A 21,045-nucleotide genomic window follows, 5' to 3' on the forward strand; every position below is an offset into this window, starting at 1 on the left:
TGACGTCAGCAGGTCAACAGGGGCTGGTCCGGGTCAAACCTGAGGCATGGGACCCACTAGTCAGTGTCACAGAGCTGGCTAGTGTAGCTGACATGTGGGCCTGGTCAACGGCCACGTCAGCAGGGTCAAAGCTGACGCGTGGGGCCACTGGATTAATCTAAAATAAACAGGGAATAAATCCCAGGGTTAATTTGGGTGCGGGGCCCATATGTCAGTGAGAGAGGGGTTAATTAGCGGGGTAATTAGTCCCTAACGACGGTGCCACATCAGCATGCCGGAGTTGAACGCCGGCGAGCACGCGAACGCCATGGCGATGCTCGGGAACGCGCTACGGCGGCGGCTGGACGCGCTGGGGGCACCACGAGGAAGCCCTCGCTCGCCCGCATCCAGGGGTGCACGCAGCTGGGCGCAGGAAGGCCGGGGTCGACGGCGGCGACCACTTGGGCGGCGGCTGGAGTTCGGGCGTGAGCGCGGGCGGTGCTGCGGTGGGCGTGGCGATGCGGCGTAGCATCTACGGCTTCTATGCGGTGCGGTGAGCACGACGGGCACACTCCCGGGACCAAAAGGTCACCGGAACTACGTCGGCGTTGAGCTCAGGCGGCGGTGGTTCTCGGTCGTCAGCGAAGCAGCGGCTACGGCGAGCCAAAGGCAACAGGGTTAGGGGGTTCGTCGCAGAATCTCACAGCGAGTCGGACGAGGTAGACGGCGTGCTCGGGGAGGCGGAGACGGCGACGAAACGGCGATGGCGATCTCGGCGGACTTGGAAGGAAGGCGAGGTCGGGGACGACGATACAGGGCTTCCGGCGTCGCGTGAGTCGGTGGAGAGGTCGAGTGCGTCGAGGCGGAGCTCCCTGTCAGGTCGTCTGAGCGCAAGGAGCACGGTGGCTGCGGCTACGGCGAACGGCGGCGAGGAGCTCGGGTGAGCTCGGGGATGGGACTAGAGGGCGAGGGAGAGAGCAGAAAGTGAGGGAAGAGGCAGAGGGGGCTGCGGGGCATCTCCAGACGCGTCGGGGGCGCCTCGGTGGCAAGCAGGAGGTGGCCGCGTTCGGCTGCGCGCTCGCCACGCACCTGCTTCTCCTTCTGGCAGAAGGTTGAAGAAGCAGGCAGCGCTGGCTGGGATGGGCCAGCCAACTGGGCCGCCAGGTGGCCTGGCCAGGTGGGCTGCCAGGTAAGTGGCCCAGGTGAGCCCTTCTCTCTCTCTCTTTTCTAATTCTGTTTCTGCTTTCTATTTATTTTGATCTGTTTTGAATTAGTAAACATACTAACTCATTTTGTAAAATCCTGATAAAAATTGTGGGCACTATTTGAATTATTTCCAACAGCCCCCAATTGTTTTCAGAAGTATTGAAGCATTTAAAATATTTATAGGCATTAAATGCTCCAATTCAAATACAATATGATTTAGCTCAAAAATCCATAAATGGCCAAGAAATATGCTCATCATTTCTGGCAGAGGTTTTCACCTTTATTAGAAATCATGAACATTTTCCATGACATTTTGGGTTCTTTGCACCAGATTTTATTTAAACCTATTTGAATTCTTTCTGGTGCTAGGGTTTGATCAATCCCCATTTCAGCTTTACATAAAATTTAAACATGATGCAACACCAGATACTAGCACTAGGCATTAGTAGAACTAGGGATGTGACATCCGCCCACTGGGCAAGCTCCTTTTCCTCCACGGCCGCCGCGGCCTTGTCCTCCACGCCCCGGCGCTGCCGGCCTCCTTGGCGAGCTCCGCCTCCGCCGCCCTGGCGGCGATGTAGTCCAACTCAGCCTGGGTGCTGTCCTGGATGAGCCGCGGTTCGGCGCGGACGTACTTCTCCTCCAAGGTGTCAAAAAAATCCTGCACCTGATCTGCTGGCGGCTTGGCCCAATTTGGGACGAGGCCGTGCGCGTTGAACTCCGGCATCATGGCGATGATGTTGTTTCGGCGCGAGTTATTGCTCAGCGGGACCACCCCCTCCAGCAACCCAAACAAGGGCCCCTTGGCGACCTTGCCGGCCTTCGCGGCCTTGCCGGACCGCTCGACCTTGCCATCGCGGTTCACGTCGGGCTGGAAGAACCACTGACAGAAGTGGGCGTGCCCCATCACCGTGAGGTTGTGGTCCAAGCCAGGGCGAAGCCTCATGATGTCGGCCGCATTCGTGAAGAGCCAGGCCGGCCTCCCCTTGTTGTGCAGCGGAGCGATTCGGCGGCGGATGAAATCCACCCCGATCATCTCAAGGGTGAGCCCGGCCTCGGTGAGGCAAAGAATCCTGGTGGTGGCGACCGTGAGCTTCGCATCGTCGGCATCAACATCACCCCAGTCGTTCATGCGAACTGGCGGCGCCTGGCGAACCTGACAGAATACCTGCAGGTCCTCCTCCTCAATCCAGCACCACCGGCCCCTCCACTCTGCCCACCTCTCCTTTTGGGGGCCCTCCGGGTATGTCCCCTTGGTCCTTGGGATCGAGGCGACACAGCCAGAGATGGCGCCTCCCTTTTGGATTCGAGGATAAAAGTAGTGGCGGAAGAGCGCCTTGTTGGGGAACACTCCGATGAAACCCTCGCAGAGATGCGCAAAGAGAGCCATGCACGCCACGGCGTTTGGAGTGAAATCCAGAAGGTGAAAGCCGTAGGTGTGCATGCGTCCTTGAAGAAATCAGAGAAGGGGGGGGGCAGAGGCCGCAGGAGAAGTAGTCGACAAAGAATGGGTACCGATTTGGGCCGGCTTCGGCGAAAGTGGCAGGGATGACGCGCGTGGCCGGGTGCCCCGTCGTCTCCCCCCCCCCCCCGTCTTGCACCCCCACAGATGCTTGAAGTAGTCCCGGAGATGGATCGCGTCAACCGCCGTGGGGAAGTAGGCGGACTGCGTCCGCCGCACCGCCAACTCGCTCTCCGGCGGCTCCTTCGCCCCAGCATCCTTGGCCACTCCCTTGCCCTTGCTGGTTTTGGGTGCCATGGCGGCTGCGAGAGACGAAGGGGGAAGGACGACAAAGACGCAGCAGCGGCGAGCAAAGGCAAGAGCTTGAGAGGGAGGAAGAAGGGGACGGCGGTTCCGAGAATGAAGACGGCGCGGGGGGTAAATGAGCAGCGTGCCTGCGGTTATTCCTTTTTACGGGGAAGGCGCGGGCCTCCTCCTTTCCCATTAACTGCGATGTGACGCATGCGTGCGGAGACCGCCCCACGCATGACCCCCACGTCACGCACGACCCTCCACGTCGTGCATTCAACGAGGGTCATGGGGAAGCGCAGCAGATGAAAAGTTGTTGCGGTAAAATCCGCCCCACCTGCCCGCGCACCGTTCTAGGCCTAGCCCAACAACGCGTCGCGCTTATGTGTGGCCCAGGCCCGAGGGCTCCTGTCGGTGTACAAAAGTAGGGGCTCTCCTTTTGACCCCTTTACTTGTGCACGGGCAGTCAGAGCTGCGCCCGCGGCCACAGTTAGCAGGGCAGAGGAGGGAAGCCGGAGCACAAGACAACCAAGGCAAAGCTAAGACCAGAAACACTGAAGAGCAAAGGGGCGAGGTGGACTCCCCCGGTAAGGCCCTTGCCAGGGCGGCCTCCGTGGCCCCAGCAAGAGCCTTACCGGGGCAGCTTGCCCAACACCTGCAGAGCGAGCCACCCTTGAGCCCAAGGGTTCCAAACGCCGCCAACAACTACATTGGAACCAAGGCTCAGGAGGCACCTTCGTGGTGGCATGTAGATCTTTGTCAAGATCATAAACACACGAGATCAGATGAGGACCAGAAGACAACGACCCTTGGCGGGATCCCCGCCAAGCAAAACCACAAGACCCCCAGCGAGATCCTTGCCGGGGATGACCACGACGCCACGGAAAGACCCTTTCCGGGGCCCCGGCAAGGCCCTTGCCGAGGACACCAGCGGGGCCGCAGCCAGGCCCACGCCTGCCAAGACTCCACCGCCGTTCCCATGCAGCTGCTAGCTCAACCAGCTGGGCAGGCACCTGTGTGGCGACGAGCGGCCTCTACACCGACCCAGCAAGCACCGGCGTGGTAGCATGCAGATCTTCATGAAGGCTCCACCACCGCGCTAGCTCAGCAGCCAGCCAACGTGGCGCCACGACGCCTCGTCAGCTCGGACGCGCATCGCATCCAGGCAAGGCAGCGACAGCTGGGACGAGCTTCCTTGCCGTCCCCGATAAAGCGAGGGGGGCACGTCGGCGGCACATTAAATGCGTTTGTCCGACGGTGCCAGAGGATAGACTCATCCACTGTAGACCTTTCCACCTCCTGTGTGCCACTGTGGCAACCCCTTTTCCCTATAAAAGGAGGCCCGAGGCGACCAGGAGAAGGATTCGGATCTTTTGGGCAAGTTACACCACGTAGCTAGCTCAAGAACACAAGAACACTCAAATACATCCACCAAAGCAGGACTAGGGTATTACGCATCTCCGCGGCCCGAACCTGGGTAAACGATCCGTGTGCTTCCTGTCAGAACCGCTCTTTGCACAACCCCGCGCCCGTCAACCGTAGAAGGGATCCCAGTGATCCCATAGGTGTCGATTTGCCCCGACAATCACAACAAGATAGAGAGGGAGAAACATCATATGATCCAACTATATTAACAAAGCTCACGATACATCAAGATTGTGCCAAATCAAGAACACGAGAGAGAGAGAGAGATCAAACAAATAGTTACTGGTACATACCCTCAGCCCCGAGGGTGAACTACTCCCTCCTTGTCATGGAGACTGTCGGGATGATGAATATGGCCCTGGGTTGATGATTTCCCCCTCCGACAGGGTGCCGGAACAGGGCTCCAGATGGGATCTCTTTGGTGCAGAGGCTTCCGGCGGCGGAGTCGAAGTTCTAGGGTTTGGATGAAGTTTGAGGACTTAAGCTTGTAGGTTTACCCGGTGATGAAGTTAAGAAGAAGGTTTTTCATTTATCTCTGGGGGGAGCATTGACATGGTACAGGTTATGTGATGATATTGGAGCTTGGGACTGGAATCGATTGAAATTAGAATTTCATCAAAAGTTTTATCCTATGCATCTAGTTCATCGTGATCGGAATTATATATATAATGTTTGGCCTCATGAAGGATAAAGTATCACTCAAGCTTGGGGGAGGCTGCTACCTCTTGAGCTTGCATTGGTTTTTCCCTTGAAGAGGAAAGGGTGATGCAGCAAAGTAGAGCAAGTATTTCCCTCAGTTTTTTAGAACCAAGGTATCAATCCAGTAGGAGATTACACTCAAGTCACCGGATACCAGCACAAACAAACACCAACCTTGCACCCAACGCGATAAGGGGTTGTCAATCCCTTCACGGTTATTTGCAACGTGAGATCTGATAGAGATGATAAACGGTAAAGTAATATTTTTGATATATTTGGTATATGGAACGGAAAGTAAAGATTGCAAAGTAAAAGAAATACGAAAGTGAAAAATGTAGATCGGAAACTTATATGATGTAAAATAGACCCGGGGGGCATAGGTTTCACTAGAGGCTTCTCTAGAGATAGAAAATATTGCGGTGGGTGAACTAATTACTGTCGAGCAATTGATAGAAAAGCTCAAAGTTATGACGATATCTAAGGCAATGATCATGAATATAGGCATCACGTCCGTGTCAAGTAGACCGAAACTATTCTGCATCTACTACTATTACTCCGCACATCGACCGCTATCTAGCATGCATCTAGAGTATTAAGTTCATAAAGAACGGAGTAACGCATTAGGCAAGATGACATGATGCAGAGGAATTAACTCAAGCAATATGACGAGAACCCCATCTTTTTATCCTCGATGGCAACAATACAATACGTGCCTTGCTGCCCCTACTGTCACTAGGAAAGGACACCGCAAGATTGAACCCAAAGCTAAGCACTTCTCCCATTGCAAGAAAAGCCAATCTAGTTGGCCAAACCAAATCGATAGTTTGAAGAGACTTGCAAAGATATCAAATCATGCATATAAGAATTCAGAGAAGATTCAAATAATATTCATAGATAAACTTTATCATAAATCCACAATTCATCGGATCTCGGCAAACACACCGCAAAAGAGTATTACATCGAATAGATCTCCAAGAACATCGAGGAGAACTTTGTATTGAGAATCAAAGAGAGAGAAGAAGCCATCTAGCTACTAGCTATGGACCTGTAGGTCTATGGTAAACTACTCACGATTCATCGGAGAGGCAATGGTGTTAATGTAGAAGCCCTCCGTGATCAATTCCCCCTCCGGCAGGACGCCGGAAAAGGCCCCAAGATGGAATCTCACGGGTACAGAAGGTTGCAGCGGTGCAAAAGTGGTTTCGTGGCTCCCCTGGATGTTTTTAGGGTATAAGACTATATATAGGCAAAAGATCTAGGTCAGAGGGCCTTCGAGGAGCCCACAAGGTTCGGGGCGCGCCCTCCACCCTTGTGGCCGCCTCGAAGCTTCTCTGACTTGTACTCCAAGTCTCCTGGGTCTCTTCTGGTGCAAGAAATATCATGGCGAAAGTTTTATTCCGTTTGGTATTCCTTTTCTACGAAACTCTAAAACATGGAAAAAAACAGAAACTGGCACTGGGCTCTAGGTTAATAGGTTAGTCCCAAATATCATATAAAATAGCATATTAATGCATATAAAACATCCAAAACAGATAATATAATAGCATGGAACAATCAAAAATTATAGATGCGTTGGAGACGTATCAAGCATCCCCAAACTTAATTCCTGCTCGTGCTCGAGTAGGTAAATGATAAAAACAGAATTTTCTATGTGGAATGCTACCTAACATATTTATCCATGTAATTCTCTTTATTGTGGCATGAATGTTCAGGTCCGTAAGATTCAAAACAAAAGTTTAATATTGACATAAAAACAATAATACTTCAAGCATACTAACAAAATAATTATGTCTTCTCAAAATAACATCGCCAAAGAAAGCTTATCCCTACAAAATCATATAGTCTGGCTATGCTCCATCTTCGTCACACAACACATTTAAATCATGCACAACCCCGATGACAAGCCAAGCAACTGTTTCATACTTTTGACGTTCTCAAACCTTTTCATCTTTCACGCAATACATGAGCGTGAGCCATGGACATAGCACACTATAGGTGGAATATACGGTGGTTGTTGAGAAGACAAAAAAGAGGGAGATAGTCTCACATCAACTAGGCGTATCAACGGGCTATGGAGATGCCCATTAATAGATATCAATGTGAGTGAGTAGGGATTGCCATGCAACGGATGCACTAGAGCTATAAGTCTATGAAAGCTCAAAAAGAAAACTAAGTGGGTGTGCATCCAACTTGCTTGCTCATGAAGACCTAGGGCGTTTGAGGAAGCCCAACGTTGGAATATACAAGCCAAGTTCTATAATGAAAAATTCCCACTAGTATATGAAAGTGACAACATAAGAGACTCTCTATCATGAACATCATGGTGCTACTTTGAAGCACAAGTGTGGCAAAAAGGATAGTAACATTGTCCCTTCTCTCTTTTTCTCCCATTTTTTTGGGCCTTCTCTTTTTCTATTTGGCCTTTCTCTCATTTTTTTCCTCACATGGGACAATGCTCTAATAATGAAAATCATCACACTTCTATTTACTTACAACTCAAAAATTACAACTCAATACTAGAACAAAAATATGACTCTATGTGAATGCCTCCGGTGGTGTACCGGGATGTGCAATGATCTAGCATAGCAATGACATCAAAAATGGACAAGCCATGAAGACATCATGCCAGCTATCTTACGATCATGCAAAGCAATATCACAATGAATGCTCAAGTCATGTATATGATGATGATGTAAGTTGCATGGCAATATATCTCGGAATGGCTATGGAAATGCCAAGATAGGTAGGTATGGTGGCTGTTTTGAGGAAAGATATGTGGTGGGTTTATGGTACCGGCGAAAGTTGCGCGGTACTAGAGAGGCTAGCAATGGCGGAGAGGTGAGAGTGCGTATAATCCATGGACTCAACATTAGTCATAAAGAACTCACATACTTATTGCAAAAATCTATTAGTCATCGAAACAAAGTACTATGCGCATGCTCCTAGGGGGATAGATTGGTAGAAAAAGACCATCGCTCGTCCCCAACCGCCACTCATAAGGAAGACAATCAAAAAACATCTCATGCTCCAACTTCATTACATAACGGTTCACCATACGTGCATGTTACGGGACTCACAAACTTTAACACAAGTATTTCTCAAATTCACAACTACTTCACTAGCATGACTCTAATATCACCATCTTCATATCTCAAAACAATCATAAGGAATCAAACTTCTCATATTATTCAATGCACTATATATGAAAGTTTTTATTATATCCCTTTTGGATGCCTATCATATTAGGACTATTTTTATAACCATAGCAAATTACCATGCTGTTCTAAGAACTCTCAAAATAATATAAGTGAAGTACGAGAGTTCAACAATTTCTATAAAATAAAATCATCGTCATGCTCTAAAAAGATATAAGTGAAGCACTGGAGCAAATTTTCCTAACTCAAAAGATATAAGTGAAGCACATAGAGCATTCTAATAAATAATGATTCATGCGTGTCTCTCTCAAAAGGTGTGTACAGCAAGGATGATTGTGGCAAACTAAAAAGCAAAGACTCAAATCATACAAGACGCTCCAAGTAAAACACATATCATGTGGTGAACAAAAATATGGCCTCAAGTAAAGTTACCGATAGACGAAGACGAAAGAGGGGATGCCTTCTTGGGGCTTCCCCGAGCTTAGGATTTTTGACATCCTTGAATATTACCTTGGGGTGCCTTGGGAATCCCCAAGCTTAGGCTCTTGCCACTCCTTATTCCATAGTCCATCAAATCCTTACCCAAAACTTGAAAACTTCACAACACAAAACTCAACAGAAAATCTCGTAAGCTCCGTTAGTATAAGAAAACAAATCACCACTTCTGGTACTCTTGTGAACTCATTCTTTACTTATATTGGTGTAATATCTACTATATTCCAACTTTTCCATGGTTCATACCCCCCGATACTAGCCATAGATTCATCAAAATAAGCAAACAACACGCGAAAAACAGATCCAGTCTGTAGAAATCTGGATAGTTCGAATACTTCTGTAACTCAAAAACTTCTGAAAAAATAGGACGTCCTAGATAATTTGTCTATTAATCTTTTGCAAAATAATCAACTAAAAAGCACTCTCGAGCTAAAAATAAGAATTGTTTTCGTGTCTTTTAGCAAGATCAAATTAACTATCATCGCAGGCTATCCCATAGGTCTTACTTGGCACAAGCACTAGTTAAAACACAAAACCACATCTAACCAGATGCTAAATGATTTATTCAAAGCAAAACAGGACCTAAAAAACTAGAACAAAAATAAAATTGGGTTGCCTCCCAACAAGCGCTATTGTTTAATGCCCCTAGCTAGGCATAAAACACGAATAGATCTAAGTGTTATCATCTTTGGCATGCAATCCATGAGTGGCTCTCATAATAGATTCATAAGGAAATTTAATCTTCTTTCTTGGAAAGTGTACCATGCCTTTCCTTAATGGAAATTGAAATCTAATGTTTCCTTCTTTCATATCAATAATTGCACCAATCGTTCTAAGGAAAGGTCTACCAAGAATAATAGGACATGTAGGATTGCAATCTATACCAAGAACAATGGAATCTACGGGCACAGAATTCCTATTTGCAACAATAAGAACATCATTAATTCTTCCCATAGGTTTCTTAATAGTGGAATCCGCAAGATGCAAATTTAAGGAACAATCATCAAATTCACGGAAACCTAACACATCACACAAAGTTTTTGGAATTGTGGAAACACTAGCATCCAAATCACACAAAGCATAGCATTCATAATCTTTAATCTTGATCTTAATAGTAGGTTCCCACTCATCATGAAGTTTTCTAGGGACAGAAACTTCCAAATTAAGCTTTTCTTCATAAGATTGCATCATAGCATCAATGATATGTTTAGTAAAAGCTTTGTTTTGATTACAAGCATGAGGAGAATTCAACGTGGATTGCAACAAGGAAATACAATCTATTAAAGAGCAATTATCATAATTAAAGTCCTTGAAATCCAAAATAGTGGGTTCATTGCTATCTAAAGTTTTGACCTCTCCAATCCCACTTTTATCAATTTTTGCATCAAGATCTAAAACTCCGAATCATTGGGACGCCTTCTAACTAAAGTTGACTCATCTCTAGTCCCATCTTTATCAAGATTGAAATCCTCCTCAACTATCCCAGTAAGTTTTTCCATGGCAACATTATTTATAAGCTTAGAGAGAACAGATGGGTTATCCAAGGTACTTGAACCTGGGCGAAAACCCGAAGCTCTTCTAGATTCGGCCATGGAAAAAGAGAAGAACAAAGAGGAGTGCGAAGGAAAGGCGAATTTTTTCGAAAATCCTTTTAGAAGTGGGGGAGAGGAAAACGATAGGCGAGTGGCAAATAATGTAATGCGAGGGATGAGAGTTTATGATGGGTACTTGGTATGTCTTGACTTGATGTAGATCTCCCCACCACCGACGCCAGAAATTCTTCCTGCTACCTCTTGAGCTTGCGTTGGTTTCTCCCTTGAAGAGGAAAGGGTGATGCAGCAAAGTAGAGTAAGTATTTCCCTCAGTTTTTGAGAACTGAGGTATCAATCCAGTAGGAGATTACACTGAAGTCACCGAATACCTGCACAAACAAACACCAACCATGCACCCAACACGATAAGGGGTGGTCAATCCCTTCACGGTTATTTGCAACGTGAGATCTGATAGAGATGATAAACGGTAGAGTAATATTTTTTTGTACTTTTGGTATATGGAATAGAAAGTAAAGATTGCAAAGTAAAAGAAATAGGAAACTCAAAATATAGATCGGAAACTTATATGATGTAAAATAGACCCGGGGGCAATAGGTTTCACTAGAGGCTTCTCTCGAGATAGAAAATATTACGGTGGGTGAACGAATTACTGCCGAGCAATTGATAGAAAAGCGCAAAGTTATGACGATATCTAAGGCAATGATCATGAATATAGGCATCACGTCCGTGTCAAGTCGACCGAAACAATTCTGCATCTACTACTATTACTCCACACATCGACCGCTATCCAGCATGCATCTAGAGTATTAAGTTCATAAAGAACGGAGTAACGCATTAGGCAATATGACATGATGTAGAGGAATTAACTCAAGCAATAGGATGAAAACCCCATATTTTTATCCTCGATGGCAACAATACAATACGTGCCTTGCTTCCCCTACTGTCACTGGGAAAGGACACCGCAAGATTGAACCCAAAGCTAAGCACTTCTCCTGTTGCAAGAAAAACCAATCTAGTTGGCCAAACCAAATCGATAGTACGAAGAGACTTGCAAAGATATCAAATCATGCATATAAGAATTCAGAGAAGATTCAAATAATATTCATAGATAAACTTTATCATAAATCCACAATTCATCAGATCTCGGCAAACACACCTCAAAAGAGTATTACATCGAATAGGTCTCCAAGAACATCAAGGAGAACTTTGTATTGAGAATCAAAGAGAGAGAAGTAGCCATCTAGCTACTAGCTATGGACCCGTAGGTATGTGGTAAACTACTCACGCTTCATCGGAGAGGCAATGGTGTTAATGTAGAAGCCCTCCATGATCGATTCCCGCTCCAGCAGGACGCCAAAAAAGGCCCCAAGATGGGATCTCATGGGTACAGAAGGTTGCGGTGGTGGAAAAGTGGTTTCGTGGCTCCCCTGCATGTTTTTACGGTATAAGAGTATATATATAGGCGAAAGATCTAGGCCAGAGGGCCTTCAAGGGGCCCACAAGGTTGGGGGCGTGCCCCATGTCGTGGGAGCAAGTCCGACAGTAAGAATAGGGGGTACGTAGGAGGAGGCAAGGCCCTAGCTACGATGAGGTTGTGCATGGAAGATTTACGAGTTCGGGCCCTTCTTGGAGGAAGTAATAGCCCTACGTCTCGGTGCCCGGAGGCTTGGTCGACTGGATTATGCGTGAGAGTTATAGGGGATGCGAACCCTTGTACCAGAGGAGGGGATGGCTTATATAGAGTGCGCCAGACCCCTCCTACCCTCAGTTACACAGGGTTCAATGTACATTAAGACAGGGCGTTACTGGTAACTCTATATATAAAGAGTTATAAATGATCTTTAATACTATGGAGTGAACGCCTGACCGTTGCCATCCTGAGTGGCTTTAGACCTTCTGTACTCCGAGTGGTTTCTTGTATGGTCGAGTGACTCTATCTTGGTCGAATGGAATTGGGGTATCCGAGTGAGATAGCTGGTCGAGTGGATTGCATTCCAAGGTGACTTCAGTCGGTTATTCTTTGTTGTACTTTGAATGTTCTTAACTCTAGGGTAGTGTCCTTGGGTAGGGTGTCTAGGTCAGGCCTATGACCCTACCCTAGGTACATGGAATCGTCATTAGCCCCCGAATGGATTGAGGTCCGAGTGAAAGAAGAGTTGAAGTTGGTTCCGACTCGATTCCATGCTTCGGAAGCATTTTACTGGAATCTCGGAGTCATGCTGGGGCTTCAACTTCGCTTTGGTCGCCTTGATCAATTCAGAGGTCGTTGAGTGAGTTATGCTGATAATCCTCGAGTGTGTTATGGTGCAAAATCTTTGGCGCGATTGGTTACTCTGCGGTTTCCGGATCCCACGGGATTCAAAATTTTGGAGAAGCGCGCGGGCCGGAGCGTGCCGCGGTCATCGGATTGGATAAACAGGGGCGCCTCGATCTTCGCGTCATCTTTTTCGCCACGTATCGGGCGAGCGCCTACTGCGGGATATGATAAGATTGCTCGGGCCCACTCGTGAGCCACTCGGAAGCGGCCTCATAAATAGCGCTTGGGTCGATGCAATGCACAGTGCGCCTCAATCATCCTCTTCCTCCTCTGCTTCTCCATCGCGTTCTCCACCACCCTCGTCGTCTCCGCTCGCCCGTGTGAAGTCTGCCGCCATGGGGAAGGACAAGACGGTGGCCCTGGAGCACTCGAAGAAGGCGACGACGGCGGCAAAGGGCAAGAAGACGAGTCGGGGGTCGTCATCGAGGTCCGGTCTGCCGCCTGGTTGGATCCAGGGTGACTGGATTCGATCCACGATCTTGAAGGAGGACCTGGAAGATCTGGCCAGCGCGGGCTTGATTGCCCATGGATTTTGGAGGTTGTCGGGGAACGAGACCGAGCCTCGGCCGCAGGAGGGTGAGTGTGTCCTCCTCGCAACCCATGTCGACCGTGGTTTCACTCTGCCTTCGCATCCTTTTTTCCGGGGTTTCCTGAACTTTTTTGGTGCCCGACTTCATCACTTCTCTCCCAACACAATCACATATCTCGCTGCGTATGTCTCTTTGTGTGAAAACTTCTTGGGCTATCATCCGCATTGGGGTTTATTCAAACACATCTTTACCTGCCGTTCTCAAACCGTGAAGAAGGCAAATCCGACTGACGAAAAGACGCATGTGATACAAATGTGCGGGGGTTTAGGGATTCAGACGAGGGGTAGGAGTACTTTTCCTCCCATGACCCTTCATGAGTCGGTTAGGGGGTGGCAGTCGACCTGGTTCTACTGCCAAGATGTTCCGACTCCCGGCCAGTCGACCGGTCTTCCCCCCTTCACCATGGAGCGAGTCCACCAACCCTCTTTGTTGACCGTGACTCCACCAGAGAAAGGAGATGTGTCTCTGCTGGTTGATCGGGTAGTTCAATTAGTCCGTGAGGGTGTGACCAGCATGGATTTGTTGGAGGTGTTCCTCAGTCGACGCATGCAGTCTCTCCGAGCCCGCGATCATCCGATGTGGGTGTACTCGGGCACTGATGACACCGCTCGGGTCCACCCGGAGGAGGTCACCGAGGAGACTGTGGCACAATGGCTGCGGAGCATCATTGGGAATTGCACCATTTGACGCCGACCATGGGCCGGACAAGGTCAGATCCTTGTTACCAAATGCTTTCTTACTCTGATTTGTACTTGCTCTTAAATCCAACCGATGCTTGTTTAACTCCTGTCTTGCAGGTTTATACTGAGATGTACTCGATGCCAAACGGGGAGCAAGTTCAGGAGGGAATGGAGAGCGGAGGCGAGAGTGCCGACTGGAAATCTGACGATGAAAGTGATGAAGACAGCGAGGACTCAAGCAGCAGCGAGGAGGTCGACTCGCCACCTTGTTTTGAGAAACATTCCAAGCAGTCACATGACCCAGCAGGTGGACGTGGCAAAGCAGCCCCGCCAAGTACGCAGGTCTCGAAGCGCACTCGGACATCTACTCCCGATCCGTCAGAGAAGGCGGCGAAGCAGCCCAAGGTTGCGCCAACAAAGCCTCGGAAGGCCCTACCCAAGATTAAGGTGGATGCTCCTGTTGCCTCTACATAAGTGTTTCTCCTCCTTGCTTTTCTTTTGCTCGAGAACTCCTATGTTTGTTGTCGACTCATTCGCTTGTTTGACCGAGTGGATTTTGAAACTTTCAGTGCTGCTACTTCTGGGACCTCCATGGACATTTACAGGGATCGGGATGACGAGGAAACTGAAGACGCAGCCACCTCTCGAGCGGGTATAGCTCCACATCTATGTTCTTGCTTTGCCGACTGTTCTTTCGGTCGACTGAATGTTCTTACGGTCGAATTTTTTTGTAGCTCCACCAAATGTTATCGAACTACCAGATGATGATGACCATGAGGATGTGCCTCAAAGGAACACAGGGAGAAGAGGCAGGACTCTAGGCAAGAAGGTGCCTGCCAGCAAAGCGTCTCACTCGACACCAGCATTGGACCCAGTCGTCCCACAACTTGGTGATCCAGTTCGGGCTTGTATTTCCTTTGTTGATCCTGTGTCAACTGCTTAGCCTTCAGTGACGACTTATCAGCCCTCTGCTTCGACTGCGCAACCTCAAACTTCAGTTCCTGGAGCTACCTCGTCAGTTCCACCAACACCTCTCTTTGCCACTCATCAAGTCCCAGAAGACGAAGTAAGCGCTGCCAAGGAGGCCGTGTCCCTGGCAGGCTTGATGATGGAGCGAATGAAGGTGGTGTACTAGACCAGCAAGGCCCCTTATGATGCCAGCTCTGCCCTTCAAGCCAACGTCCAAGTAAGTGGTTGATTTCTGAGTCGACTTTCAGCTTGATCTTTGCTCTGTTAGGATATGCTATTTTAAAACTTCCGCTTTATTATTCGTAAGATGTCCGTGGATGAGCGTTTTGAACCTTTAATGTGCATCTATCATGAGTCTGCACCTTGCAACCACTCACCCACTGGGTGTTTTGATTTTTGTCGTGTAGCTCTTGTCGATTGAATTCTTGAACCAGTGGGGGCACGCTGAGTGCACCCATTGGGCGTAGTCCCCGAGACCGCCGTCGAATGTTTGATTCGGCGGGGGGTCTTTTGTGAGGTGTTGTTTGTGATACTGCCACTCGGTCTAGATGGATCTTGTCGAGTGAACTCCGAACTAGTGGGGGCACGCTGAATGCACCCACTGGGTGTAGTCCCCGAGACCACGGTCGACTGCGGGCAGTCGGCTGTGGTCTGAGAACAAATGTTGTTGTTGTTGTTTCCCTTTTTTTACTCCTTCCATTCGTACTAGGCAGACCATGTCGAGTGGGAAATCAAACCAGTGGGGGCACGCCAAGTGCACCCACTGGGTGTAGTCCCTGAGACTATTGTCGAATGTTTGATTCGACTGTACTCTTAGCACTCTTTTGTCATAGTAATTTGATCTTTACATCTTATCACTCGAAAGTGACTAACTCTTGTTTCTATCGACTGACTTGTCTTTTTGTTTGTTGCAGAAATCTTGTGATCTTGGAGCTAGGTTTGCTGATCTGGAGAGGAAGCAGATCCAACTCAATCTTCACCTGGAGCTGGCCAAGGAAAACTTGCAGAAGGCCAAGGATGAAGCGGCTACTATGGGAGGTAAAAATTTGTTGACTGTCCACCTTGTCCTCTTTTCTTCCGCTTTTTGAACCGAGTGACTCCACTCGAACAGATGTGCGTAGTGAAAACCGACAACTCCAAGCTCGTCTAAAGAATGTTATTTCTTTAGAAAAAATGAAGCAGCCTCTGGAGCAAAAGGACCTCGACCATGCAGTGGCGCAGAAGACGGCGCGGGAAAGAACTGAACTTGCTGAAAAGAAACTGGCTTCAGTCGGCAAGCTAGAAGAAGAGAATGCCAAGTTGAAGACTGCTGCTGATGAAGCCAACAAAGAAGTCGTGCAGCTGAAGAAGGACAAGGTAGCCCTGACTGACAAAGTCGAAGTTCTCACTCGAAAGAGAGATGAACTGGAGACTTATCTTGGAGGCCTTACGAAGAAGATGTTTCTCATGCTTGAAGGTACGTTCCCTTGTCCGACTGGCTTGCAAGAAACTTTTCCATCATGCAACTGTCGACTCATCATTTTTATGTGCTTGCAGAATTCTGTCAAAATTTTGAGGAAGAGACTGGGAGGATTGAGACGAGCCTGGATCCCATCAACTCTCCTGTTAAGGATGAAGCTGCCATGAACGTGCTACGATTGGAATCCCGCCTCCCCAGCGTCCTGGACTACCTTGCCTGACTGAAGGTGGCGGTGTCGCGGGTCAACATGGAACTCTGGCCAGGTGTGACATTCCAGAAGGACCTCGAGTCTCTGATGACTCGACTCAATGGAATCCCTGGTCGAGTGCAGGCGTGGAAGAAGTCATCTGCTCAGTGTGGTGCTGATGTGGCTCTGTCTCTGGTCCGTGTTCACTGCAAGGAAGTTAAAGAAGAAAAGTTGGCAGCGCTCAAGGTCGCCAATACCAAGAAGCTTCAATTCTAGTATTTCATGGAGACCTTCATCGACGCTGCCACTCGCATCGCAGATGGAATCAATCTGGACGAGTTCGTTGAGCCAGCTAGCCCTCCTCCTGCCGAGTGAGAAACTTGATAACTTGACGTTATTTGCCTCGGGATGCCGAGTGATTTTGTAATCGTTAAAACTCTTTTGGACCTGATGCCCGAGTACTTCTGCCGATTGTTTTTGAACCTTCATGAATTTATCTGAACTTGGTTGCTTTATTCGTATTGCCTTCTGATTTCTGGACTTGGGGGAACCTAGGATCGAGGTTGCGTTTCCGAGTGAGAGGATTGCTCTCCACTTGGAATAGACATTGTACTTGTGGCGCAGCTCTGAGTGCGACCGTACATTGTATTTGTGACGTAGCTCAGAGTGCGACTGCACATTGTATTTGTGGCGTAGCTCGGAGTGCGACTGTACATTGTATTTGTGGCGCAGCTCAGAGTGCAACCAAGCCGCCGAGTGGGACGACCGCTCTCCACTCGGAATAGACGTTGTACTTGTGGCGCAGCTCTGAGTGCGACCGCACATTGTATTTGTGGCGTAGCTCAGAGTGCGACTGTACATTGTATTTGTGGCGCAGCTCAGAGTGCAACCAAGCCGCCGAGTGGGAGGATCGCTCTCCACTTGGAGTAGTTTCGTAACTTAGGCGAGTGCGGGATCGCAGCTAAGCCCCCGAGTGGGAGGATTGCTCTCCACTCAGAGTAATTTTGTAACTTAGGCGAGAACGGGGTCGCAGCTAAGCCCCCGAGTGGGAGGATTGCTCTCCACTCGGAGTAGTTTTCTAACTTAGGCGAGTACGGGATCGCAGCTAAGCCTCCGAGTGGGAGGATTGCTCTCCACTCGGAGTAGTTTTGTAACTTAGGCGAGAACGGGATCGCAGCTAAGCCTCCGAGTGGGAGGATTCCTCTCCACTCGGAGTAGTTTTGTAACTTAGGCGAGAATGGGGTCGCAGCTAAGCCCCCGAGTGGGAGGATTGCTCTCCACTCGGAGTAGTTTTGTAACTTAGGCGAGTACGGGATCACAGCTAGGCCGCCGAGTGGGAGGATTGCTCTCCACTCGGAGTAATTTTGTAACTTAGGCGAGAACGGGGTCGCAGCTAAGCCCCCGAGTGGGAGGATTGCTCTCCACTCGGAGTAGTTTTGTAACTTAGGCGAGTACGGGATCGCAGCTAAGCCTCCGAGTGGGAAGATTGCTCTCCACTCAGAGTAGTTTTGTAACTTAGGCGAGAACGGGGTCGCAGTTAAGCCCCGGAGTGGGAGGATTGCTCTCCACTCGGAGTGTTTTTGAAACTTAGGCAAATCGGATTCGTGGCTAAGCCCCCGAGTGGGAGGATTGCTCTCCACTCGGAGTAGTTTTTGAAACTTAGGCGAATCGGATTCGCGGCTAAGATACCCACTGGGGGATTTGAACACATATGTTGATGGGATATCAATCATTAAGATATTGCAAAATCCTTTTCTTTGATAAGCAAACTGAATGATTCTTATCACAACTCGTCGATCTGAGTGTTTAGGTATAAAAACGGCGGAGCAGCTCCGCATTCCACGAGCATGGCTCGTCTTCTTTCTTGGCTATGTTGTAGAGGTGATATGCTCCATTGTGGAGTACCTTGGTGATGATGAAGGGGCCTTCCCAGGCCGGAGCGAGCTTGTGAGGTCGTTTCTGGTGCACTCGGAGCACAAGGTCTCCTTGAAATGCTCGACCTCTGACATTTCTGGCGTGGAGTCGACGCAGGATCAACTGCATCTTGGCGTGCCTGTTCTGCTTCAGCTTCCAAAAAGAGTTCCACTCGGAGGGCATTGTGCAGCAAATCACTCGGTAGCACAGCTTCAGCACCATACACCAGGAAGAAGGGGGTTCGATTAGTTGACCTATTGGGAGTTGTTCTCAATCCCCATAGGACAGATGGTAACTCAGTCACCCAAGCTCCAGCAGCATGCTTGAGATCGCGCATCAGCCGGGGTTTCAGCCCTTGAAGGATCAAGCCATTTGCCCTTTCCGCCTGCCCATTCTACTGCGGGTGTGCAACGGATGCGTAGTCAACCCGAGTGCCTTGGGATGCGCAAAACGCTCTAAACTCGTCAGAATCAAAGTTGGAGCCATTATCTATGATAACGCCGTGAGGGACTCCATATCTGAATATCAGCTCTCTGATGAAACTAATGGCAGTGCTTGAATCAAGATTCTTGATAGGCTTGGCTTCGATCCATTTGGTGAATTTGTCGACTGCTACGAGCAAATGAGTGAAACCACTTCTGCCGGTCTTGAAAGTCCCAACCATGTCCAATCCCCAAACTACAAAAGGCCAGACAGAAGGAAATATGCCCATGAGGCAATAATTAAGTTGTTATTTATACTTCCTTATATCATGATAAATGTTTATTATTCATGCTAGAATTGTATTAACCAGAAACTTAGTACATGTGTGAATACATAGACAAACAGAGTGTCACTAGTATACCTCTACTTGACTAGCTCGTTGAATCAAAGATGGTTAAGTTTCCTAGCCATAGACATGAGTTGTCATTTGATTAACGGGATCACATCATTAGAGAATGATGTGATTGACTTGGCCCATTCCATTAGCTTAGCACTTGATCGTTTAGTATGTTGCTATTGCTTTCTTCATAACTTATACATGTTCCTATGACTATCAGATTATGCAACTCCCGAATACCGGAGGAACACTTTGTGTGCTACCAAACGTCACAACATAACTGGGTGATTATAAAGGTGCTCTACAGGTGTCTCCGATGGTACTTGTTGAGTTGGCATAGATCGAGATTAGGATTTGTCACTCTGATTGTCGGAGAGGTATCTCTAGGCCCTCTCGGTAATGCACATCACTATGAGCCTTGCAAGCAATGTAACTAATGAGTTAGTTACGGGATGATGCATTACGGAACGAGTAAAGAGACTTGCCGGTAACGAGATTGAACTAGGTATAGTGATACCGACGATCGAATCTCGGGCAAGTAACATACCGATGACAAAGGGAACAACGTATATTGTTATGCGGTTCGACCGATAAAGATCTTCGTAGAATATGTAGGAGCCAATATGGGCATCCAGGTTCTGCTATTGGTTATTGACCAGAGAGGTGTCTCGGTCATGTCTACATAGTTCTCGAACCCGTAGGGTCCGCACGCTTAAACGTTCACTGACTATATAGTATTATATGAGTTATGTATGTTGGTGACCGAATGTTGTTCGGAGTCCCGGATGTGATCACGGACATGACGAGGAGCTCCAGAATGGCCCAGAGGTAAAGATTGATATATGGGATAATAGTATTTGGTCTCCGGAAGGGGTTCCGGATGTTTCCCGAAATAGGTACGAGAACACTTTGTTTGGGCCAAAGGGGAAAGCCCACAAGGCTTTTGAAAAGTGCAAAAGGAAGTTTTGGGGAGACCAGAGGCTAGACGCCAGGAACCCTGGCGTCTAGGGGGTAGACGCCGGGAACCCTAGCATCTAGCCCTGGAGTCCGTGTAGGACTCTTGCCTTTCGGGCAAAACCGACTTTGAGGAGGTTTTTCTCCAAGTTTCGACCTCAGGGCTCAACATATAAATAGTGGGGCAGGGCTAGCACCAAAGACACATCAAGAAACACCAAGTCGTGTGCCGGCAACCCCGTCCCCTCTAGTTTATCCTCCGTCATAGTTTTCGTAGTGCTTAGGTGAAGCCCTGCGGAGATTGTTCTTCACCAACACCGTCACCACGCCGTCGTGTTGCCGGAACTCATCTACTACTTCGCCCCTCTTGCTGGATCAAGATGGCGAGGACGTCATCGAGCTGAACGTGTGCTGAACGCGGAGGTGCCGTACGTTCGGTACTTGATCGGGACGGATCGTGAAGGTGTATGACTACATCAACCGCGTTGATAAACGCTTCCGCTTACGGTCTATGAGGGTACGTAGGCAACACTCTCCCCTCTCGTTGCTATGCATCACCATGATCTTGCGTGTGCGTAGGAATTTTTTTGAAATTACTACGTTCCCCAACACAGATGAGTGGAATAGTCTTCAAAGCAGATGCAGGTTTGTGAGACGGGTTTGAGTAAAACTGGCAGCCTTCACACTTGTCGACTATATCTTTATGCCAACTCATTTGCGCGTGGCCAGTAGAATCCCGCTCGGTATGCTTTTGCTACGATGGTCCGAGAGGACGCATGGTGACCACAGGTCCCCGAGTGGATCTCATTTAGGATCATTCGACCTTCTTCTGGAGAAATGCAACGCTGAGCCACTCCGGTGACACTTTCCCTGTAAAGTTGTGCACTTATCAC

The sequence above is a fragment of the Aegilops tauschii genome, chromosome 3, assembly GCF_002575655.3.
Source record: "Aegilops tauschii subsp. strangulata cultivar AL8/78 chromosome 3, Aet v6.0, whole genome shotgun sequence".
Classification (NCBI taxonomy): domain Eukaryota; kingdom Viridiplantae; phylum Streptophyta; class Magnoliopsida; order Poales; family Poaceae; genus Aegilops; species Aegilops tauschii.